The sequence below is a fragment of the Entelurus aequoreus genome, linkage group LG09 (genome assembly GCF_033978785.1).
Source record: "Entelurus aequoreus isolate RoL-2023_Sb linkage group LG09, RoL_Eaeq_v1.1, whole genome shotgun sequence".
NCBI classification, from domain to species: domain Eukaryota; kingdom Metazoa; phylum Chordata; class Actinopteri; order Syngnathiformes; family Syngnathidae; genus Entelurus; species Entelurus aequoreus.
The window spans coordinates 60,176,849-60,198,589 of NC_084739.1; the positions used below are offsets into that span (position 1 = coordinate 60,176,849).

The 21,741-nt window shown below is 40.0% G+C and overlaps 1 protein-coding gene across 5 annotated transcripts in view; it reads left to right on the plus strand.

The window, feature by feature from the left end:
* Window positions 1–6,504: 6,504 nt before the first annotated feature.
* Window positions 6,505–21,741, plus strand: part of ppm1ba (protein phosphatase, Mg2+/Mn2+ dependent, 1Ba) — a 40,535-nt gene continuing 25,298 nt past the window's right edge. For all 5 annotated transcript variants that reach the window (XM_062059068.1, XM_062059069.1, XM_062059073.1 and 2 more), the window contains exon 1: window positions 6,505–6,851. The gene's annotated coding sequence lies outside the window, so the exon portion shown is untranslated. The remainder of the gene's footprint in view (window positions 6,852–21,741) is intronic.

Genomic DNA, 21,741 nt, shown 5'->3' on the forward strand with positions numbered 1-21,741 from the left:
CCGATAGGACTCCTTCTTCAGCTTGACGGCATCCCTCACCGCCGGTGTCCACCAACGGGTTCTAGGATTACCGCCACGACAGGCACCAACTACTTTGCGGCCACAGCTCCAATCAGCCGCCTCGACAATAGAGGTGCGGAACATGGTCCACTCGGACTCAATGTCCAGCACCTCCCTCGCGACATGTTCAAAGTTCTTCCGGAGGTGGGAATTGAAACTCTCTCTGACAGGAGACTCTGCCAGACGTTCCCAGCAAACACTCACAATGCGTTTGGGCCTGCCAGGTCTGTCCGGCATCCTCCCCCACCATCGCAGCCAACTCACCACCAGGTGGTGATCGGTAGAAAGCTCCGCCCCTCTCTTCACCCGAGTGTCCAAAACATGAGGCCGCAAATCCGATGACACAACTACAAAGTCGATCATGGAACTGCGGCCCAGGGTGTCCTGGTGCCAAGTGCACATATGGACACCCTTATGCTTGAACATGGTGTTCGTTATGGACAATCCGTGACGGGCACAAAAGTCCAATAACAACACACCACTCGGGTTCAGATCCGGGCGGCCATTCTTACCAATCACGCCTCTCCAGGTTTCACTGTCGTTGCCAATATGAGCGTTGAAGTCCCCCAGTAGAACGAGGGAATCACCCGGGGGAGCACCCTCAAGTACTCCCTCGAGTGAATCCAAAAAGGGTGGGTACTCTGAGCTGCTGCTTGGCGCGTAAGCGCAAACAACAGTCAGGACCCGTCCCCCCACCCGAAGGCGGAGGGAAGCTACCCTCTCGTCCACCGGGTTGAACTCCAACATGCAGGTTCTGAGCCGGGGGGCAACAAGAATTGCCACCCCAGCCCGTCGCCTCTCACTGTCGGCAACGCCAGAGTGGAAGAGAGTCCATCCCCTCTCGAGAGAACTGGTTCCAGAGCCCTTGCTGTGCGTCGAAGTGAGTCCGACTATGTCTAGCCGGAACTTCTCCACCTCGCGCACTAGCTCAGGCTCCTTCCCCCCCAGCGAGGTGACGTTCCACGTCCCAAGAGCTAGCTTCTGTAGCCGAGGATCGGACCGCCAAGTGCCCTGCCTTCGGCTTCCGCCCAGCTCACATTGCACCCGACCTCTATGGCCCCTGCTATGGGTGGTGAGCCCATTGGAGGGGGGACCCACGTTGCCTCTTCGGGCTGTGCCCGGCCGGGCCCCATGGGGACAGGCCCGGCCACCAGGCGCTCGCCGTCGTGCCCCAACTCCGGGCCTGGCTCCAGAGGGGGGCCTCGGTGACCCGCGTCCGGGCGAGGGAAATCTGAGTCTCGGTTCTTGTATTTCTATTAAAACCAAAATATTTTTTTTTCTTCATCTTTTTCCATTTTTACACATCTCTGAAAGACGTCCAAGGAGCCACTAGGGCGGCGCTAAAGAGCTGCATGCAGCTCTGGAGCCGCGGGTTGCTGAACCCTGGGTTGGAATCACACGTTAGGAGGGGCCGTACGATTCAGATTTTGCAAACTTCAACAATTTGCAGGCTCAAACAAACATTTTTCCAGTTTCAGGTAGATACCATGTTATTAGTTTAGTTCAGGGGTGTCCAAACTACAGCTCACTGGCTTCTTCAATTTGGCCCGTGAGACGTCATGAGTATAATAAGGATTTTGGCTAGTGGGTACATTCCAATTATTTTAAATATCTAACAGTCTTAGTGCTGCAAATTTAGCACCGTTTTAAGGCTGTTGTGAACAATTCCGGTCGATGACCTTGATTTGGGATTTACTTTATGACCCAATCCAGACAACCTTCCCTAGTCATGGCGCAAAAAAAATAAAATGCAACCAACCCAAAAAGTCTAAACACATGGTCACACTTAACACAACCTGCTCACTGAACTCTGTGGATATTATAAAACATTCTAAATTGCACCCATTTGAATCCATTACAATGCATGATGGGAAAAATGCAAAAAACAAACAAACCTCTCCCTACACTTATCCATATTTTAGTTGCTTGATATTTCTGATTGATTACAAATCTTTAAGGAGGCCGTCATGGAAGTAAACAAGGTAGGAGTCAAACTTTGACGTACTCTTAATATCCAATAACATTAATTATGTATCTGTAATATTAAATATTAATATAATTTGTACACATGTATGCATAGGCTATATATATGTTACTTTACATGCCCAATGCAGCACCCAAATCAAAAAGTTTGGACATCTCTCGTTTAGACGCTCAAACTCCATCTAGTGGTATGCTAAAGAATCAATTAAGTAATTAGTGTTTTCTTTTTAAATATTCAAACACAGTGTTACTGTTCAAACTGTGTGTAATGTTAAAGTGGCCAAAAATATTAAATATACCTGTTAGATAAAACCTCTACCTTGTTTTTAATGAATACTTAGGCCTACTACGGTACTGTATTTTAATGTTGGTCATTATAGACGCAGTTGGAGAGCCAAGTGTTTTCTCAGGTGATACTTGGTGAAAAAAGTTTGAGAACCACTGGTTTAGTTTATTTCGAACATGCATCCAAGGTTACAGTGGAGCACATTGCATTTTTACCGTTACACCACAGAAGCCAAACTCAAAGCTTCAGGGCCAGATTTGGATAAATAACATGCGTCAGTATAGTACTTTATCTTTTCTTACTAAATGTATTCGTTCTTTCCATTTTGACGAAAAAAAATACATGCAATGCATATCTTTTCAACTTTGATATTATCTTAAAAAGCAACAAATATATTATCCATCCATCCATTTTCTACCACTTGTCCCTTTTTGGGGTGGCGGGGGTGCTGGAGCCTATCCCAGCTGCATTCGGGCAGTAGGCGGGGTACACCCTGGACAAGTCGCCACCTCATCACAGGGCCAACACAGAGACAGACAACATTCACACTCACATTCACATACAATTGAAACATTTTTTTGGTAAATACCTAAATATCTGCTTGACTTACGAACTTAAAGCAAGTTCTCCATCAAATTGTGTGCTGTAAAAATGACAGTAGATTTTTTGTGTAAAATTCTGGCAACTGAGCCGTCAGTTTTTTATCGTAAAATCTACGGTACTTTTTACAACATATATGGAAACAATTATGGAAAATTGTGGTCCTGTTTTTCCAGTTCCGAACAACAGCTGTAGATTTTACAGTAAAAAAATTATAATTGGCAACTCGGTTGCCAGAATTTTACCGGACAAAAACATTAACATTAATATGCTGTAAAAATCCCCTCCAAATTTTACAGTAAAATCCTGGCAACTGAACTACTAGTTTTTTACCATAAAATCTACAGATTCTTTTTTTTACAGTGTCAGAATTTTTTTTTTAACAATCAAATGCATGCAGTGTAACTATACATTTTTGAAGTGAAGTGAAGTGAATCCTTATACATGCATTGTCAAACCGTAGGGAAAGGAGTCATATGGCCCCATTCCTAGGTGGATAACAAACTTAAAAGTATTTTTTGAATGGCTGTAGCAAAAATATTAACACATAAATAAACAAATAAATATATAGAACAGTGATCCATTTAGGGGTAGATGAAAGAATCACTTAATTAAATATTCAACACAGTGTTCCTGTTCAAACTGTGTGTAATGGCCAAAATATTAAATATGCATGTTATATAAAACATCTGCCTTGTTTTTAATGAAAATTTAGGCCTACTACGCCACTGTATTTAATGTCTGTCATTATGATGGTATGTTGGCAGCACGGTAGAACAGGGGTTAGTGCATGTGCCTCACAATACGAAGGTCCTGAGTAGTCCTGGGTTCAATCCCGGGCTCTGGGTCTTTCTGTGTGGAGTTTGCATGTTCTCCCCGTGACTGCGTGCAGGGTTCCCTCCGGGTACTCCGGCTTCCTCCCACCGCCAAAAACATGCACCTGGGGATAGGTTGATTGGCAACACTAAATTGGCCCTAGTGTGTGAATGTGAGTGTGAATGTTGTCTGTCTATCTGTGTTGGCCCTGTGATGAGGTGGCGACTTGTCCAGGGTGTACCCCGCCTTCTGCCCGAATGCAGCTGAGATAGGCTCCAGCACCCCCCGCGACCCCAAAAGGGACAAGCGGTAGAAAATGGATGGATGGATGGATTATGTTGGTACTTGGTGAAAAAAGTTTGAGAACCACTGAAATTAGAGGTAAAAAAAAAAGCCATTATTGGACATCTCTAACTGAAATACAAGATGGCATATGAAACCAAAAAACGATCCATGATAATTAGAGATGTCCGATAATATCGGCCTGCCGATATTATCGGCCGATAAATGCTTTAAAATATAATATCGTAAATTATTGGTATCATTTTTTTTATTATCGGTATCATTTAAAAAAAAAATTTTTTTATTTATTTTTTATTAAATCAACATAAAAAACACAAGATACACTTACAATTAGTGCACCAACCCAAAAAAACTCCCTCCCCACACAAAAGGGTTGTTTCTTTCTGTTATTAATATTCTGGTTCCTATATTATATATCAATATATATCAATACAGTCTGCAAGGGATACAGTCCGTAAGCACACATGGGTGTGCGTGCTGCTGGTCCACTAATAGTACTAACCTTTAACAGTTAATTTTACTCCATCCATCCCATCCATTTTCTACCGCTTGTCCCTTTTTGGGGTTGCGGGGGGTGCTGGTGCCTATCTCAGCTGCATTCGGGCGGAAGGCGGGGTACACCCTGGACAAGTCGCTACTTCATCGCAGGGCCAACACAGATAGACAGACAAGTTAATTTTACTCATTTTCATTAATTACTAGTTTCTATGTAACTGTTTTTATATTGTTTTACTTTCTTTTTTATTCAAGAAAATGTTTTTAATTTATTTATCTTATTTTATTAATATTTAGAAAAAAGGACCTTATCTTCACCAAACCTGGTTGTCCAAATTAGGCATAATAATACGACTGTATACATCAGTATCGGTTGATATCGGTATTGGTTGATATCGGTATCGTAATAAAGAATTGGACAATATCGGAATATCGGATATTGGCAAAAAGCCATTATCGGACATCCCTAATGATTATATTTTTATTTTTACTCACAAAACTTAACATTATCATCTTCTAACAACAATAATAAACATATTATTAAATGACTAGGCCAGGGGTGTCCAAAGTGCGGCCCGGTGGCCATTTGCGGCCCGCAGCTAATAGTTTACCGGCCCGCCACACGTTCTGGAAATGCTACTGCAAAAATTAAAAAAAACATTTAAAAAAGTGGAATGAGGTGAAATCTGACTAGAAAAGTTGCAATGTTGACACAAAGCTGCCACGCAGGCTGTTTTTTTTCTTTATTTTTATTTTTTTGCCATTTCTCAAAAAAAAGAAAAAAATAACTCAATGTTATAATGAATTATTGACCTATTCAAGGCTCCATTATTTCAAATATTTAACTTTAAAATGTTTTATGTGGAAAATATTGTGTGGTTGCCATACAAAAACATCAATGTTTTCTTTGACAACAGAGCATAAAACAAACAAAATAATAGTTCAAATCAACAGATATATCTGAAGTTGATCTCGTAACTGAAGTGTTGAAAGTAAAAAAAAAACTAATAAAAATGTATCACTTTATGAATGGGACACCTTTTGGGTCCCAAATATATTTATTGGGATTTTATTTGTCTTTTCACTGTGATTACTCAAAAATAATAATGAATGGTGTCCTGCATTATTGATATTTTTTAAGGCTCTAATTACTTCACATCAAACATTGCTTTTTGAATGTTTTGGGCAGTGGGGGAAATACTGCATATTTCAGTTTTATTATAAAAAACAAAGTTGTCTTTGACAGAAAAGGCATACAACCTTTTTTTTTTTTTTTTTAACTTTATTTCAACCTGAAGTTAATATACTGTAGAGATTTACTGTAAGCGTTAAAAAAAAAAAATAAAAAATAAAAAAAAATATATATATATATATATATATATATATATATATATATATATATATATATATATATATATATATATATATATATATATGTATATATATATATATATATATATATATATATATATATATATATATATATATATATATATATATATATATATATATATATATATATATATATATATATATATATATATATATATATATATATATATAATAATAATAATAATTCGACTTGTTTTTTTTACATTTTAATGACTTAGACCCTTTATGGTCCCCGGGAGCCCTAAAGGTAAAAAAACCAAAATCCATATATTTTGTTATGGTTTGAAAATTAAAAATATCAAAATGGCCCCTGCATGCTTTAATTTTTCCGTGTGCGACCCTCAGTGGAAAAAGTTTGGACACCCCTGGACTAGGCTATCGTAAGGGTAAGTGTACCTAATAAAGTGTCCAGTGTGTGTTAGTGCCACACACACTCCCACACTTTGTTTACAATATGTCAGAGGCCCTATGACTGACAGCTCTACTGGCCAATTGAAACGCACCTCCAAATCAACGCTTGTCCAATCAGAGAAGTCAAACGCCATTCTATCCCCTCCCTCCCTTGGACATTGAAAAAAAACGTCACCCCCTTCATACATTTCAACTAGCGTTAGCCACCACTAGCGTGCCGCCCTTAGACGCATTTCCACCGCACGCAAACAAGTATGTTTCTCGTCAACCCATTTACCGTGCCCAGTGTCACGTCGGATGCCTTAGCCCGATGCGGATACGCGTCGCCAGCGGAGCTGGTCGTGTGAAAAAACGAGCTAGCTTAGCTAGCTAGCTGGTGGACGCGAAGAGAGGCTAATGTTTAGAGAAGCGTTAAGCCTATCACAACAAGCCCGCTAGGCTCCTTAAACACAACCTGCCTCTGAAGACACCACAAGAACCTAAATAAGTCGTCGTCTCCAATAAAGTAAGTAACTGGACTAGATAACCTCGCATAAACACAGCCAATAAAGTGTCCCAATTTGTCAAGTTTGCTAGCTGGCTGCAGTTCGCGTACTAATTGGTGTCAGTTTCAGCAAAGCACCCTGGGGTTAATTATGCATCAATTAGACACCTTGCTGGAGGTATTACTGTTTAATTGTCTAACAATTTAATGCAATACAAAATGCCTGCAGTGTTTGTGAGCTCATATTGGTGTTGATCAAAGGTGTTCCACCATCAAAGTCATTCTAATGGATGAGGTATTTTTATGCAACAACAATGATAGTAAGTGTGCATGAGTGATGCTGCCTTCCATCATTTTTATGCAACAACATTGATAGCAAGTGTGCATGAGTGATGCTGCCTTCCATCATCTTGAACCATGTTTGTGTTGGCACTTTCATATTATCATTAAGTGTCATTATCTGTGCAGAAATCATTTTTAACATTCCATGTTTCCCCGGAAGATGTATGTTTCTGCAAGATACTTTACAACTTGTAGGTATACTTGTCAACCTTGAGACCTCTGAATTCAGGAGATGGGGAGGGGGGGGGGGGGTGTATATATTTTCAAGTATTTCTTATATATATATATATATATATATATATATATATATATATATATATATATATATATATATATATATATTAGGGGTGTAACAGTACGTGTATTTGTATTGAACCATTTCGGTACGGGGGTGTCGGTTCGGTTCGGAGGTGTACCGAACGAGTACACCTGCTAGCAGCGACCGGGCTAGGACGACATGTAAAAGCCAGAGCTGGAAGACCCTCCTGCCTCGTTAAGATCTCCCGTTTGGGAACACTTTGGCTGCGCGATACAACAATGGAGGACGGAGGTTTGCCGACATTGTTCAGCAGCTGCTTCTGACAACACGTCAAACACGTGTTGCCCCTTTCCTGCTTCCGGCTCCCAGACCGTAGTCGAGGAGCGCAGGGGAGACACTCCTCCAGGGCCGATGTATTCTCGGGGGCAACACCCTTCACTCTACCCGGCAGTGGGTCTCCACAGCTCCGGACTCTAGGGTAAATGACGAGTCCGGCGATTAGTTGCAAATCGTGGCTTTATTGAGGTCTTGCACACAGACAATCCAACAAAACACTAGCCACTCCCCGCACTCATGCTACCGCTCCCTCACCTCGCTCACCCACACACTCACCTCACATGCTGTCACATATTAAAGGGCCACACACACACATACGCTACTCTCATAACACATGCTAACCCATTTGAAGCGTCACCACCGCATTCAAGCAGCCTCTCCTCGGCGAGTCAGGCAGGGCTAAAGCAATAACAAATGTTTTTATAGCAGCAGATTTAAGTCCATATTGCATTAAAAACTAGATTTTGACCCACTTCCATGGTGGAAGAACAATAAGCCCATATATCCTCTTACTGCCAAGTTAGCCAGGCTGGGGGGGGCGGGGGGGGGAAGAAAAGTCAATCTGAGGCTGAGTTGACTTGAAACTGTTTAATGTTGCACTTTTTATATGTAGAAGAAAAGTTTTGTCATTTTATTTAATCTGAGCAACAACTTGATGCAGTTTAATGTTGATTAACGTGGACCCCGACTTAAACAAGTTGTAAAACTTATTTGGGTGTTACCATTTAGTGGTCAATTGTACGGAATATGTACTGTACTGTGCAATTTAATAATAAAAGTCTCAATCAATCAATCAATCAATCAAAAAAAGCACTTTATATGTAGAAAAGTTTTGTTAAGAAACCATTCTGAGCCTTATCTTATTTAGTTTTTATTTTATATATGTTGACCACATTAACCCTGACAATGGACCCTGTGTGTATATGTATGCTATGCCATTGTTTACAACAAATTTGGTAAATAACCAAAAAATGTATATTTTGTTGTTTTCTTACTGTACCGAAAATTAACCGAACCGTGACCTCTAAACCGCTGAAATTATTTTTTTCCAATCATTTTGGAACTTGCAAGCATACTTCTTCTTCTTACTTGTCGTCGCCATGTCTCTTCTTCGTTCTTCTGCTTCGTCTCTGTTATGTTTTTGGACATTACTACTTGCCGTAGTTTTGAAGGAATGCATGATGGGAATCCGGATGTTGTGTGTCAGTGTATTAACGTGCCGTCTGGAATAAACACGCGCTGAGAAATAACTCCGTGCCTGCCTACTTTATGGGTTATAGATAAACCTATGGATAACGGAGACATGTATGATAGTCTCCTTTTCAGGTGAGAGAGGACGCTAAAGGCAGTGCCTTTAAGGCACGCTCCCAATATTGTTGTCCGTGTGGAAATCGGGAGAAATTACCTCAGGAGATTTTCGATAGGGGCACTGAAATTCGGGAGTCTCCCGGGAAAATCGGGAGGGTTGGCAAGTATGCTTGTAGGTCATTACTGGCAGCTTTTCCAGCACACTTTGTGTCTGACGCCCAGCACACCATTTCTTTGCTCGTTGTGCATTCAGCCAGGTTTCGCAGCATATCACGCACCGCCTTCAAAATGATCCACCAAACAACATCGTGTGCGCTCCTAGCCGCACGCAATAATAAGTGTGTAATGTGAAGATAAAAGTTGGCATTACTTTTATCTTCACATTAGTAAGTTAAAGTGGTCATATTGTGATTATTTGCTACATTTAAAACACTTCCTTGTGGTCTACATCAGTGTTTTTCAACCTTTTTTGAGCCAAGGCACATTTTTTGCGTTGAAAAAATCCGGAGGCACACTACCAGCAGAAATCATTAAAAAACGAACTCAGTTGACAGTAAAAAGTTGTCGCAATTGTTGGATATGACTTTAAACTATAACCAAGCATGCATGACTATAGCCCTTGTCTCAAAGTAGGTGTACTGTCACCACCTGTCACATCACGCCCTGACTTATTTGGAGTTTTTTGGTATTTTCCTGTGTGTAGTGTTTTAGTTCTTGTCTTGCGCTCCTATTTTGGTGGCTTTTTCTCTTTTTTTGGTATTTTCCTGTAGCAGTTTCATGTCTTCCTTTGAGCGACATTTCCCGCATCTACTTTGTTTTAGCAATCAATACCATTTCAGTTGTTATTATCCTTCTTTGTGGGGACATTGTTGATTGTCATGTCATGTTCGGATGTACATTGTGGACGCCATCTTTGCTCCACAGTAAGTTTTTGCTGTCGTCCAGCATTCTGTTTTTGTTTACTTTGTAGCCAGTTCAGTTTTAGTTTAGTTCGCAAAGCCTTCCCTAAGCTTCGATGCCTTTTCTTAAGGGCACTCACCTTTTGTTTATTTTTGGTTTAAGCATAAGACACCTTTTTACCTGCATTTACAAAGCAATTAGCTACCGGCTGCCACCTACTGATATGGAAGAGTATTACACGGTTACTCTGCCGAGCTCTAGACAGCACCGACACTCGACAACAACACATAATTTGCAGACTAATTACTGGTTTTGCAATAAAAAAAATTAACCCAAATATGTGAAATTAGATAATCTCCCAAAGCACACTAGACTGTATCTCACGTCACACTAGTGTGCCGCGGCACAGTGGTTGAAAAACACTGGTCTACATAACATGTAATGGTGGTTTTTTGGTCAAAATGTTGCATAGATTATGTTTTACAGACCATTTTCAAGCTGCTTTCTGACCGTCTCTTGAGGATACACCGTTTTGTGGGCGGTCTTATTTATGTGCCTACACTTCTACTGTCTTTTTCCCGCCAGCCATGTCGTAGTTTTTAGCGCTTCCATATAAAGTCTACTGACTAAATAAGTTAGAACTATACGCTAATTTGTATTAGAAATGGCAAGAATAGAGGGTGCATGTGCATGTATGAGCCAGTCTGCCCCACAACAAGAGGATTGAGAAAAAGAAGGAGTTTATTGGCAATGGGGGACACACGCAAAGCTCTTTGGTAACATTTGTACCATATATGGATAATCCGGGGACGTTATTGGTGCAAAAATGGTCACAGGATAAGCAAGTTCCAAACAACTTGTTTTAGAGGAGGTATGAAGGAAGGCAAGATTGTTGTATAAATATCTCCGCCATGCCGCCATGGTTTGATTTAAATTTTTTGGGACTTATGCAATCCCAAATATACAATAACCGCTACCGATAGGTAAGAAAAGTAGGTTTCGCATATTAAGACTCCTTTTAAAGGGGGTCATATTATGATTATTTGCTACATTTAAAACTCTTCCTTGTAGTCTACATAACATGTAATGGTGTTTTTGTGGTCAAAATGTTGCACAGATTATGCTTTACAGACCGTCTTCAAGCTGATTTCTGACCGTCTCTTGAGGACATGTCCTTTTGTGGGCGGTCTTATTTACGGGCCTACACTTCAACTGCGTCTTTTTCCCCGCCAGCCATGTCTTAGTTTTTAGCACTTCCATATGGAGTCTACTGACTGAATAAGTTAGAACCTTACGCCAATTTGTATTAGAAATGGCAAGATTGGAGGATGCATGTACGAGCCAGTCTGCCCCACAACAAGAGTATTGAGAAAAAGAAGGAGCTTATCGACAATGCTGGACACACGCAAAGCTCTTTGGGAAAATTTGTACCATATATGGATAATCCGGTGACGTTATCAGTGCGAAAATGGTCACAGGATGAGTAAGGAGGTAAGAAGGAAGGCAAGATTGTTGTATAAATAACCCCCGCCATGCCGCCATGGTTTTATTCCAAATATACAATAACAGCTACCGATAGGTAAGAAAAGTAGGTTTCGCATACTAAGACTCCTTTAAAGGAGTCATATTATGATTTTTTTCTACATTTAAAACACTTCCCGGTGGTCTACATAACACGTAATTGTGGTTCTTTGGTTTACATTTTACATAACATTTTGTTTTATAGACCATCTTCAAGCTGCTTCCTGACCATCTCTTAGTTTGAACTATATGCTACTTTGTATTAGAAATGGCAAAAGCATAGGATGCATGTGCATGTACGAGACAGTCTGCCCCACAGCAGGAGGATTGCAAAAAAGAAAGAGCTTATTGACTACAGCGTCGGACTACAATGGTGGACTTGTCCAAAGCCTTTCGGGTAAATCTATACGATATATGGATATTCAGCTGACGTCACCAATGGGAAGAACGTCACCAAATGGCCAGATTCCAAACGGTTTAGTTCTTGGAATTATTTAAAAAGGCAAAATTGTTTCATAAATATCTCCACAAATTGGTTTCAAACTTTCGGGATTTATGCATATCCCAACTACACAACAGCAGGCCCCGATAGGTAAGAAAAGTTGGTTTTGCATAATCCCTTTAGGTTAATTCGGAATTTGTTCAAAGTTTTTTTTTAGATTTGCTTTGTTTAAACCAATCCAGATTCCGACATGTCTTGTGTAATATTATAGAATACCTATATGATCAGCACACGTTTCCACATTATTTATTTACTTGCGATTACAGCTTCCACTAGTGTTTCCCAAGGGACTGCAATCCATCTGTGGCGTTGGGAGTCCATTAAGACAAGTGGATGACACTTTTGAGAAGAGCAAATAATGTCTTAAAAGACTAGAAACTGTTGCTGGATTTTTTACCTGTCGCTTTTTTAAAACCACAATCTAAAAGGGTCGGAATAATCGCTAAGTTGACGACACATTTTCTCATGCTCTGGCAGAGCCGGTGCTAACGAGGTGCATTAAGAAGCAGAGCTACGATGCCATCCACTTTACGGAGTTGTATTAACAAGCTGCATTTACGGACAGTCCCATTATAAGGTGTTTATGAACAAAGGCATACCAGGTCGCACTAAATCTAATTGTTGTCGTCCAAATTTACTGATGGCGGACCACCACATATAAATAATTATATGGGAAACATTGGCCTCACATTATTAGACTATCTCGACTTGCATATGAAAAAAAGTTGATCATATGTTGTAAGACAGGCAGTATGCAGTTAGCCACTCATGCTAGTGTAGTAATTAGTGTATTAACCACTCTAAAGGAGGACGCATCTTCTCCATACCCGTCATCTGATAGACTCCCTTCTAGCCCCGGCATTCCCAGACGCCACGGCACTAACAATGCCTGAAGATGCCTGTTCAAAGTGCTCCTCTTCCAGTAAATTGATGCGACTCATGATGATGACTCATCACCCTGGCAAGTCGTCCGGCTTGTAAAAAAAGCATTTAAGACGTCCATTGATTTTTCATTCTTTATACATTATGGAATTCATCCCAGTACTTTTTTTTAAATCCAGTTGCGAAAACGCCAAGCAATTGCCTACTATTAATAAAATGTGACAAAAATCTAACAGAACATATACGAGTCTTAACAGCAGCAGCTGTGTCCGAAGTCTGGCCATTTGTGGGCCACAGCTTGTTTTTGTTTGTTTGCCAACAGCACATTGAGGAAAAAAACAACAAACATGGCCTGATTGTAACATTACAAAGGATAAGGGCCAGAAAATATATTTATAGTTAAGAAAAAAGTTATTTTGCTTTTGTAATTTTTTGTATTGGACAATGGCCAGGAATAATTTTTTGCATTTTTAAAAATTTGTAGAATAAAAAAACTTAACCGTTGGCTGGCATTATTTTTTACTTTAATAAAAATAATATACAGTCGAGGCCACACTTACAAGCCCCCATTGTAAAACATTAGACAACACTCTTGATTTCTCTCTGGAAATGACCATTAAACAAGTAAAATAAAGACAAAATGTCCACTAAGTTTTATTAGAATATTTTGTTGCGACAATAAATTGAAACAAGAAATGGCAAAAATTAGACGTCTAAAATTACTAAGCCCCTGGCCATTAATAATCCATAGTGTACCCTTTCTCAGCCACAACTGTAAACAACCTTTTCAGAGTAGTTCTTTACTAGGTTTGCACAAGTCTCCTAAAAGAGTTTTGCCCATTCTTCCAATGCAATTTGTTCCAGCTGGTCCAAAATGCGTGGTTTCCGAGCATGGACATTCACCTTGAGCACGTGCCACAGATTCTCAATAGGATTGAGGTCTGGGATCTGTACGGGCCTCTCCAGGACCTTGATTTTGGTATCCTTCAGGAACTGTTGGACCAATTTCAATGTTTGCTTTGAGTCATTGTCTTGTTGGAAGACCCAGTGTGACCCAAGATAGACTGCGAGCAGATTTTTGCATATTATTCCTAAAAATTTCAACATAATTTTCTTTTTTTCATGATGCCATGCATCCGAAGAAGGCTCCCCATGCCCAAGGCTGCATAGCAGCCCCACAGCATGATGCTTCCACCCTCATGTTTAACTGTGGGAACTGTGTTCTTTGGGTTAAAGGCCACTCCCTTTCCTCGCCAAACATACACCACTTCCATTTGCCCAAACAGTTCCAGTTTAGTCTCATTAGATCAAAACACAGACTTCCCTAGACTCATCTTTACCTTTTCAAATGTTCACGAGAAAACTTCAGTCTTGCTGTGATGTGCCACTTTTTGAGTAAAGGGGTTTCTTTCGGACGATAGCCGTGAAGCCCACCACAATGAAGAGCCCTCACAACTGTGTTCCTTGCAACATCAACTCCAGAAGAGGCCAGTCAGCGACAATCACCTTGGCAGATGTCCGTGGTTCTTGCTGACATCTCTGATGAATTTTCTCTCTAGAGTTCTTGAAATCTTGCTCTTCCGACCAGGCCCAGGTGTGTTTCTTACTGAATTTTTCTCCTTGTACTTGGCAATGATGCAACGTACAGCGGTTCTAGACACTTTGAATTGCTTGGTAATGGCAATATAACATTCCCTCTTCTCCTGAGCCTCCACTATCTTCTTACTAAACTTAAGACTGATTTTCTTCGTCTTTGGCATGTGTTCAGGTGTTGTCAGTAAACTAATTGATTGCACATGTGTGGTTTGAAACCTGATTGGTGAAGAGTATTTTGAAAACAAAAGTTCACCTGGGGGCTAATAATTTTGACCAGCACATTTTTCACTATACTTGATAGAAAACTAGCTTTAAAATGTATTTCATATTTAAAATGTACCAAAAGCAACTAAATAGCACTGGCGAATGCTTGATTTTATCAAGATTTATCAATGCTGAAAAAATTGGGGAGAATTTTAGGAAAATGTTCCATAATTCCTGGAGAGCTAAAGATTTTGGCCTTGATTGTATATATGTTTTTGCTTTCTAGTAGGGATGTAACAATAAACAGTATTAGTGATAACCACGGTAAAATGTCTGACGCTTAGTAATACTATTTTAAAATAAAATTATCGAAAAACTGATTAATAACTGCACTTTGATAAACTCACGGACTGACTAGTGCTAGCTCGCTTAAATGCTAACATGAATACAAGACACATTAACATCTTTCCACATTAAAAAAAAAACATACCACAAACTAAACTTTCAAAAAATAAATTATTGCCTGAACAACTAAAATATTAAATTGTTCATATTGAATCTACAAGCTTGTGCGCTCTTTGAACAGAGTGATCGATATTCTATCTCAGAAAATTAGAATATCGTGCAAATGTTCATTCATGTCAGCAATTCAGCTTCGAATGTGAAACTAATACGTGATCTTACCTCATTATATGCAAAATGAGATATGTCAAGCTTTTATTTGTTGTAATTTTGATGAGCATGACTTAGTTTTTGAAAACCCCAAATTTTCTAAGGCTTTCAATTTGAGGTTTTCATAAGATGTAAACTATAATCCTCAAAATTATATAAAAAACTTGAAATATCTTGAGTTGCATGTTATGAGTCTGTCATATTAGTTTGTAATAGATGCAATAAATGAACCTTTGCACCAATGAACCTTTGCACCATATCCACGTTTTTAGTTTAATCTGTATACTCAGAGGCATATGACGCAAATATATATATTTTTAAAATTTAAATGTATTTTTTACGACTTAATTAAAGACAAAGTGGTCTACAATTAAAGTAGGGGGACGGCGTGGCGAAGTTGGGAGAATGGCCGTGCCAGCAATCTGAGGGTTACTGGTTCAATCCCCACCTTCTACCATCCTAGTCACGTCCGTTGTGTCCTTGAGCAAGACACTTCACCCTTGCTCCTGATGTGCCTGGTTAGTGCCGTGCATGGCAGCTCCCGCCATCAGTGTGAATAAAAATAAATGATGAGGATGATGAGTGTGTGAATGTGAATGTGTGTGTGTGTGAATGGGTGAATGTGGAAATAGTGTCAAAGCGCTTTGAGTTCCTTAAAAAGGTAGAAAAGCGCTATACAAGTACAACCTATTTACCCATTTAAAGTAAACCCACGTGACGTCACATAAACTGGACGTGAAGCAAAGTGAACACTCAATTTGCCTTTATCAATTAAAAAAATAATCGTTTTTACAAATTAAAATAGAAAATAAAATACGTCTCTTAATCTACAACAGTATTTAATGTTTCTTCTGCCAAAAAAGTGTATTGTGTGTCAATTAATTATAGTTATTTAAAACTGGATTAAATATGTCAGTGTGTGTGTTTAAGTACGTTATGAGTACATTGTAACCATGATAATTGTGGTCACAATAGTTATGATAATAACATTGTCACATCCTTACTTTTGAGACATCCAAAGCACTTACCACTGTGAGAGCAAGAGCTACTAAACCTTAGTTTGCCAGCAATATTTAACTCCTTAATGATCTATACTCTGATTGAACAGGTATGTGATCAGTGACTGACCGCTCAATTGACTTAGCTCATTAAATCAGCCCTGCTAGTCGGAAAGCTTCAGAGTCAGACCTTCCTGATCTTGTCCAGCCTTTTTTCCACCTCAACATTACACTAAGTTGCCACCAGCAACGAAGAAAAGACAGCTGAACTAATCAGCCAAGACCCCATAAGAAGCCCTCATCAACTGCAGCCGTTTTGGTATCTCTTATCGCATGTTGCAACCGCCTGAAATTAATCCTTTTGTTGCCGTGGCAATCTCGCTCGGTCGCCACTCCAAGAACCTGCGTAGCCATGGAGATGTCAGCCTGCGGTGACATCACTTTTACAGATTAGCACTTACATCAGAGTTAAGTTGTTATTAGTGGGTGTGAAGGGAATTGCTGCACAGGTGGAAAGACTCATGGCTTTGCAGTCTGCTCGGTAGATTGTTTGTGTTCAAATACATCAGACCAGGGATGCCCAAAGTGGGGCCAACGGGCCAAATTTAGCCCGTCGTGTCATTTAGTTGGGCCCACCAATGAGTGGCTACCAAATATAATACATATTTTTTTAAGCACTACCGTCTGATGGCAAGTACGCAAGGTTACACTGTAAAAAATTCAGTAGATTTTACTGTAAAAACCTGGCTACTTAATCACTGCTTTACCTTAAAATAACCACTTGTACCATTTTACCATTTACAAGCAATGCACTGTAAAACGGGGAACATAGATTTTACGATTAAAAAAAATAGCAGCTCAGTCGGCAGAATTTTGTGGTAAAAATAACAGTGTTACTGTTTTTCAATTTATGGTATTGTACTGCAAAAATATTAATATTAATAGACTAGATTTATATAGTGCTTTTCTAGACACTCACATATTTTACGGTAAAAAATATGTCAGTTCAGTCGCCACAATTTTGTGGTAAAAATAACAGTGGTACTGTTTAATTTATGGTAATGCACTGTAAAAATAACAATAATGTATTAGCTTTATATAGTACTTTTCTAGACACATAGATTTTACGATAAACTGGCAGCTCAGTCACCAGAATGTTGATGTCAAAACAACATTGGTACAGTTCTTCAATTTACAGCATTTTGATGTAAAAACAAAGCAAAATGTAAGTTTTATGGTAATATTCAGGTGACTGAGCTGCCAGTTTTTTATAAATTGTTTAAAGGCCTACTGAAACCCACTACTTCTTCCGACCACGCAGTCTGATAGTTTATATATCAATGATGAAATCTTAACATTGCAACACATGCCAATATGGCCGGGTTAACTTATAAAGTGCAATTTTAAATTTCCCGCGAAACTTCCGGTTGAAAACGTCTCGGTATGATGACGATTGCGCGTGACGTCACGGAGTGAACGGAAGTATTCGGACCCCATTGGATCCAATACAAAAAGCTCTGTTTTTACCACATAATTCCACAGTATTCTGGACATCTGTGTTGGTGAATCTTTTGCAATTTGTTTAATGAACAATGAAGACTGCAAAGAAGAAAGCTGTAGGTGGGATCGGTGTATTAGCGGCGGACTACAGCAACACAACCAGGAGAACTTTGAGATGGATAGCAGACGCGCTAGCCGCCGACCTCACCTTGACTTCCTCCGTCTCCGGGCCGCCGACCGCATCTATGATCGGGTGAAGTCCTTCGTCGCTCCGTCGATCGCTGGAACGCAGGTGAGCACGGGTGTTGATGAGCAGATGAGGGCTGGCTGGCGTAGGTGGATAGCTAATGTTTTTAGCATAGCTCTGTCGAGGTCCCGTAGCTAAGTTAGCTTCAATGGCGTCGTTAGCAACAGCATTGTTAAGCTTTGACAGGCTGGAAAGCATTAACCGTGTAGTTACATGTCCATGGTTTAATAGTATTGTTGATTTTCTGTCTATCCTTCCAGTCAGGGGTTTATTTCTTTTGTTTCTATCTGCATTTAAGCACGATGCTATCACGTTAGCTCCATAGCTAAAGAGCTTCGCCGATGTATTGTCGTTGAGATAAAAGTCACTGTGAATATCCATTTCGCGTTCTAGACTCTCATGTTCAAGAGGATATAGTATCCGAGGTGGTTTAAAATACAAATCCGTGATCCACAATAGAAAAAGGAGAAAGTGTGGAATCCAATGAACCCTTGTACCTAAGTTACGGTCAGAGCGAAAAAAGATACGTCCTGCACTGCACGCTAGTCCTTCACTCTCATGTTCCTCATCCACAAATCTTTCATCCTTGCTCAAATTAATGGGGTAATCGTCGCTTTCTCGGTCCGAATCGCTCTCGCTGCATTGTAAACAATGGGGAAATGTGAGGAGCCCTTCAGCCTGTGACGTCACGCTACTTCCTGTACAGGCAAGGCTTTTTTTTATCAGCGATCAAAAGTTGCGAACTTTATCGTCGATGTTCTCTACTAAATCCTTTCAGCAAAAATATGGCAATATCGCGAAATGATCAAGTATGACACATAGAATGGATCTTCTATCTCCGTTTAACTAAAAAAAAATTCATTTCAGTAGGCTTTTAACTAATTGCGTTTGAATCGAAGACGCCTGCTGTACGGCAAAGTTGGGACTTTTTGACGCCCTATAGAAAAGGATAATGTTGGGCGCCATGATTATCCCCACGTCTAGTACGCGCACTCTTTTATTACGAAGCCACGCTGTTGTAAAATGTGCAGAATGTGGCTTGGCATTGTCTTGCTGAAATAAGCAGGGGCGTCCATGAAAAAGACGTTGCTTGGATGGCAACATTTGTTGCTCCAAAACCTGTATGTACCTTTCAGCATTAATGGTGCCTTCACAGATGTGTAAGTTAGCCATGCCTTGGGCACTAATACACCCCCATACCATTACAGATGCAGGCTTTTGAACATTGCGCCTAGAACGGTGGTTCTTTTCCTCTTTGGTCCGGAGGACACGACGTCCACAGTTTCCAAAAACAATTTAAAATGTGTACTCATCAGACCACAGAACACTTTTCCACTTCGCATCAGTCCATCTTAGATGAGCTCGGGCCCAGCGAAGCCGGCGGCGTTTCTGAGTGTTGTTGATAAATGGCTTTTGCTTTGCATAGTAGAGTATTACCTTGCACTTATAGATGTAGCGACCAACTGTAGTTACTGACAGTGGTTTTCTGAAGTGTTCCTTAGCCCATGTGGTGATATCCTTTACACACTGATGTAGGTTTTTGATGCAGTACCGCTTGAGGGATTGAAGGTCACAGGATTTCTCCAGATTCTCTGAATCTTTTGATGATATTACGGTACGTAAATGGTGAAATCCCTAAATTCCTTGCAATAGCTCATTTTTCTTAAACGGTTCGTCAACTTGCTCAAGCATATGTTCACAAATTGGTGACCCTCGCCCCATCCTTGTTTGTGAATGACTGAGCATTTCATTGAAGCTGCTTTTATACCCATGGCACCCACCTGTTCTCAATGAGCCTGTTCACCTGTGGGATTTTCCAAATTAGTGTTTGATGAGCATTCCTCAACTTTCTCAGTCTTTTTTGCCACTTGTGCCAGCTTTTTTGAAACATGTTGCAGGCATCAAATTCCAATGAGCTAATTGCAAAAAATAACAAAGTTTCTCAGTTTGAACGTTAAGTATCTTGTCTTTGCAGTCTATTCAATTGAATATAGGTTGAAAATGATTTGCAAATCATTGTATTCTGGTTTTATTTACCATTTACACAATGTGCCAACTTCACTGGTTTTGGGTTTTGTATATTATGGCATGGATGGATGGCATGAGGCTAAATTCCTCACTGGTGGTGCTGTTGTATTGTAAAAAACCTGTTTGGCCCGCCGACCAATGGCTCTTTCTCACTTGGAGGCCAAATGTTCGGGCACCTCTACATTAGACCTTCGACGGCCAACAATATGCATCAATTTCAGTCATGTGAAAAAGTAACTCTTCTAATCCTGATTTTTTAATTGCACTTTACAAATAACCCACCCAGACTTGAGGTTTATTCAACCTAATCATCACAGACTTTGGTACACACCCTTACGAGACTTAACGAGTACCTGTTTGTAAAATATGAGCAAGATTGTTAGAAGAATATGCCCGCCATTAAGCTAAACTTCAGGATTTAGCGTAGGACTTTTGTCCGTTGGTCACTGACCATTTGTCTACTGATTATAACGTTTGGCAATATGCATACATAGCATACGTTCCAAAGCCCATAGGGGGCACCACAGATGTCATTTCTTTAGAATCTCGCACTTCCCTGCACTTACACTTTTTACTCTCGTTTTTTTCTGCATTAGCCGGCTAGACAGGTGTGAATTAGATGCAGGTTGTGCAGGTTGGAAGTAATGTTCATCATGCCATCAGTTGTTAAAGGCCTACTGAAACCCACTACTACCGACCACGCAGTCTGATAGTTTATATATCAATGATGAAATCTTAACATTGCAACACATGCCAATACGGCCGGGTTAACTTATAAAGTGCAATTTTAAATTTCCCGGGAAATCTCTGGCTGAAAACGTCTCGGTATGATGACGTTTGCGCGTGACGTCCAGTGTTGAGACTAACGTGTTACAAAGTAACGTGTTACTGTAACGCCGTTAGTTTCGGCGGTAACTAGTAATCTAACGCGTTATTTTTTATATTCAGTAACTCAGTTACCGTGACTGCATGATGCGTTATTTAACGTTACTTTTTATGTAGTATTGGCTTGAAACAGAAGATCTGAGTGTGTTTTGTGGCAGCGCTACGGTGTCGTTCTTCTGAATCTCTTGTGTCACACGGAGGAGCCGCGCTGTGTGTGTGTCTGAGTGTGGGAAGGGGAGGGAGGGAGGGAGGAGTGCGCGCAGCAGCATTGGTGAGGGAGGGGCGGAGACAGAGAGCGAGAGAGTTGTTAACACGCATGCGTCGCCAGGCTCAGGTTTTTATCGATAGATTTATCAGATTTAATTTTTTGTTATTTTATTTTATTATCTATAGCAGGGGTGTCAAAAGTGTGCACCAGAGGCCATTTGCGGCCCACAGCTAATGTTTTAAAGGCCCACAGCACTTTCTAAAAATACTATTAAAATAAACAAAAACATAACAAAAGTGAAATAAAAAAGCTTAAAGGTGAAATGTAATTTAGAAAACGTTACAATGTTGACTAATAAAACAAAGCAAATTTTTTTTCTTTCAAACTCATTGCTCAAAACATAATATTGAATCAAAATCAATGTTATTATGAATTATAGTACACACACTCTGTAAATTCTCTTATATACTCTTTTATTCTAGACTTCTAGAGTGTTTGAATATCACATCACTCTAAATGTATA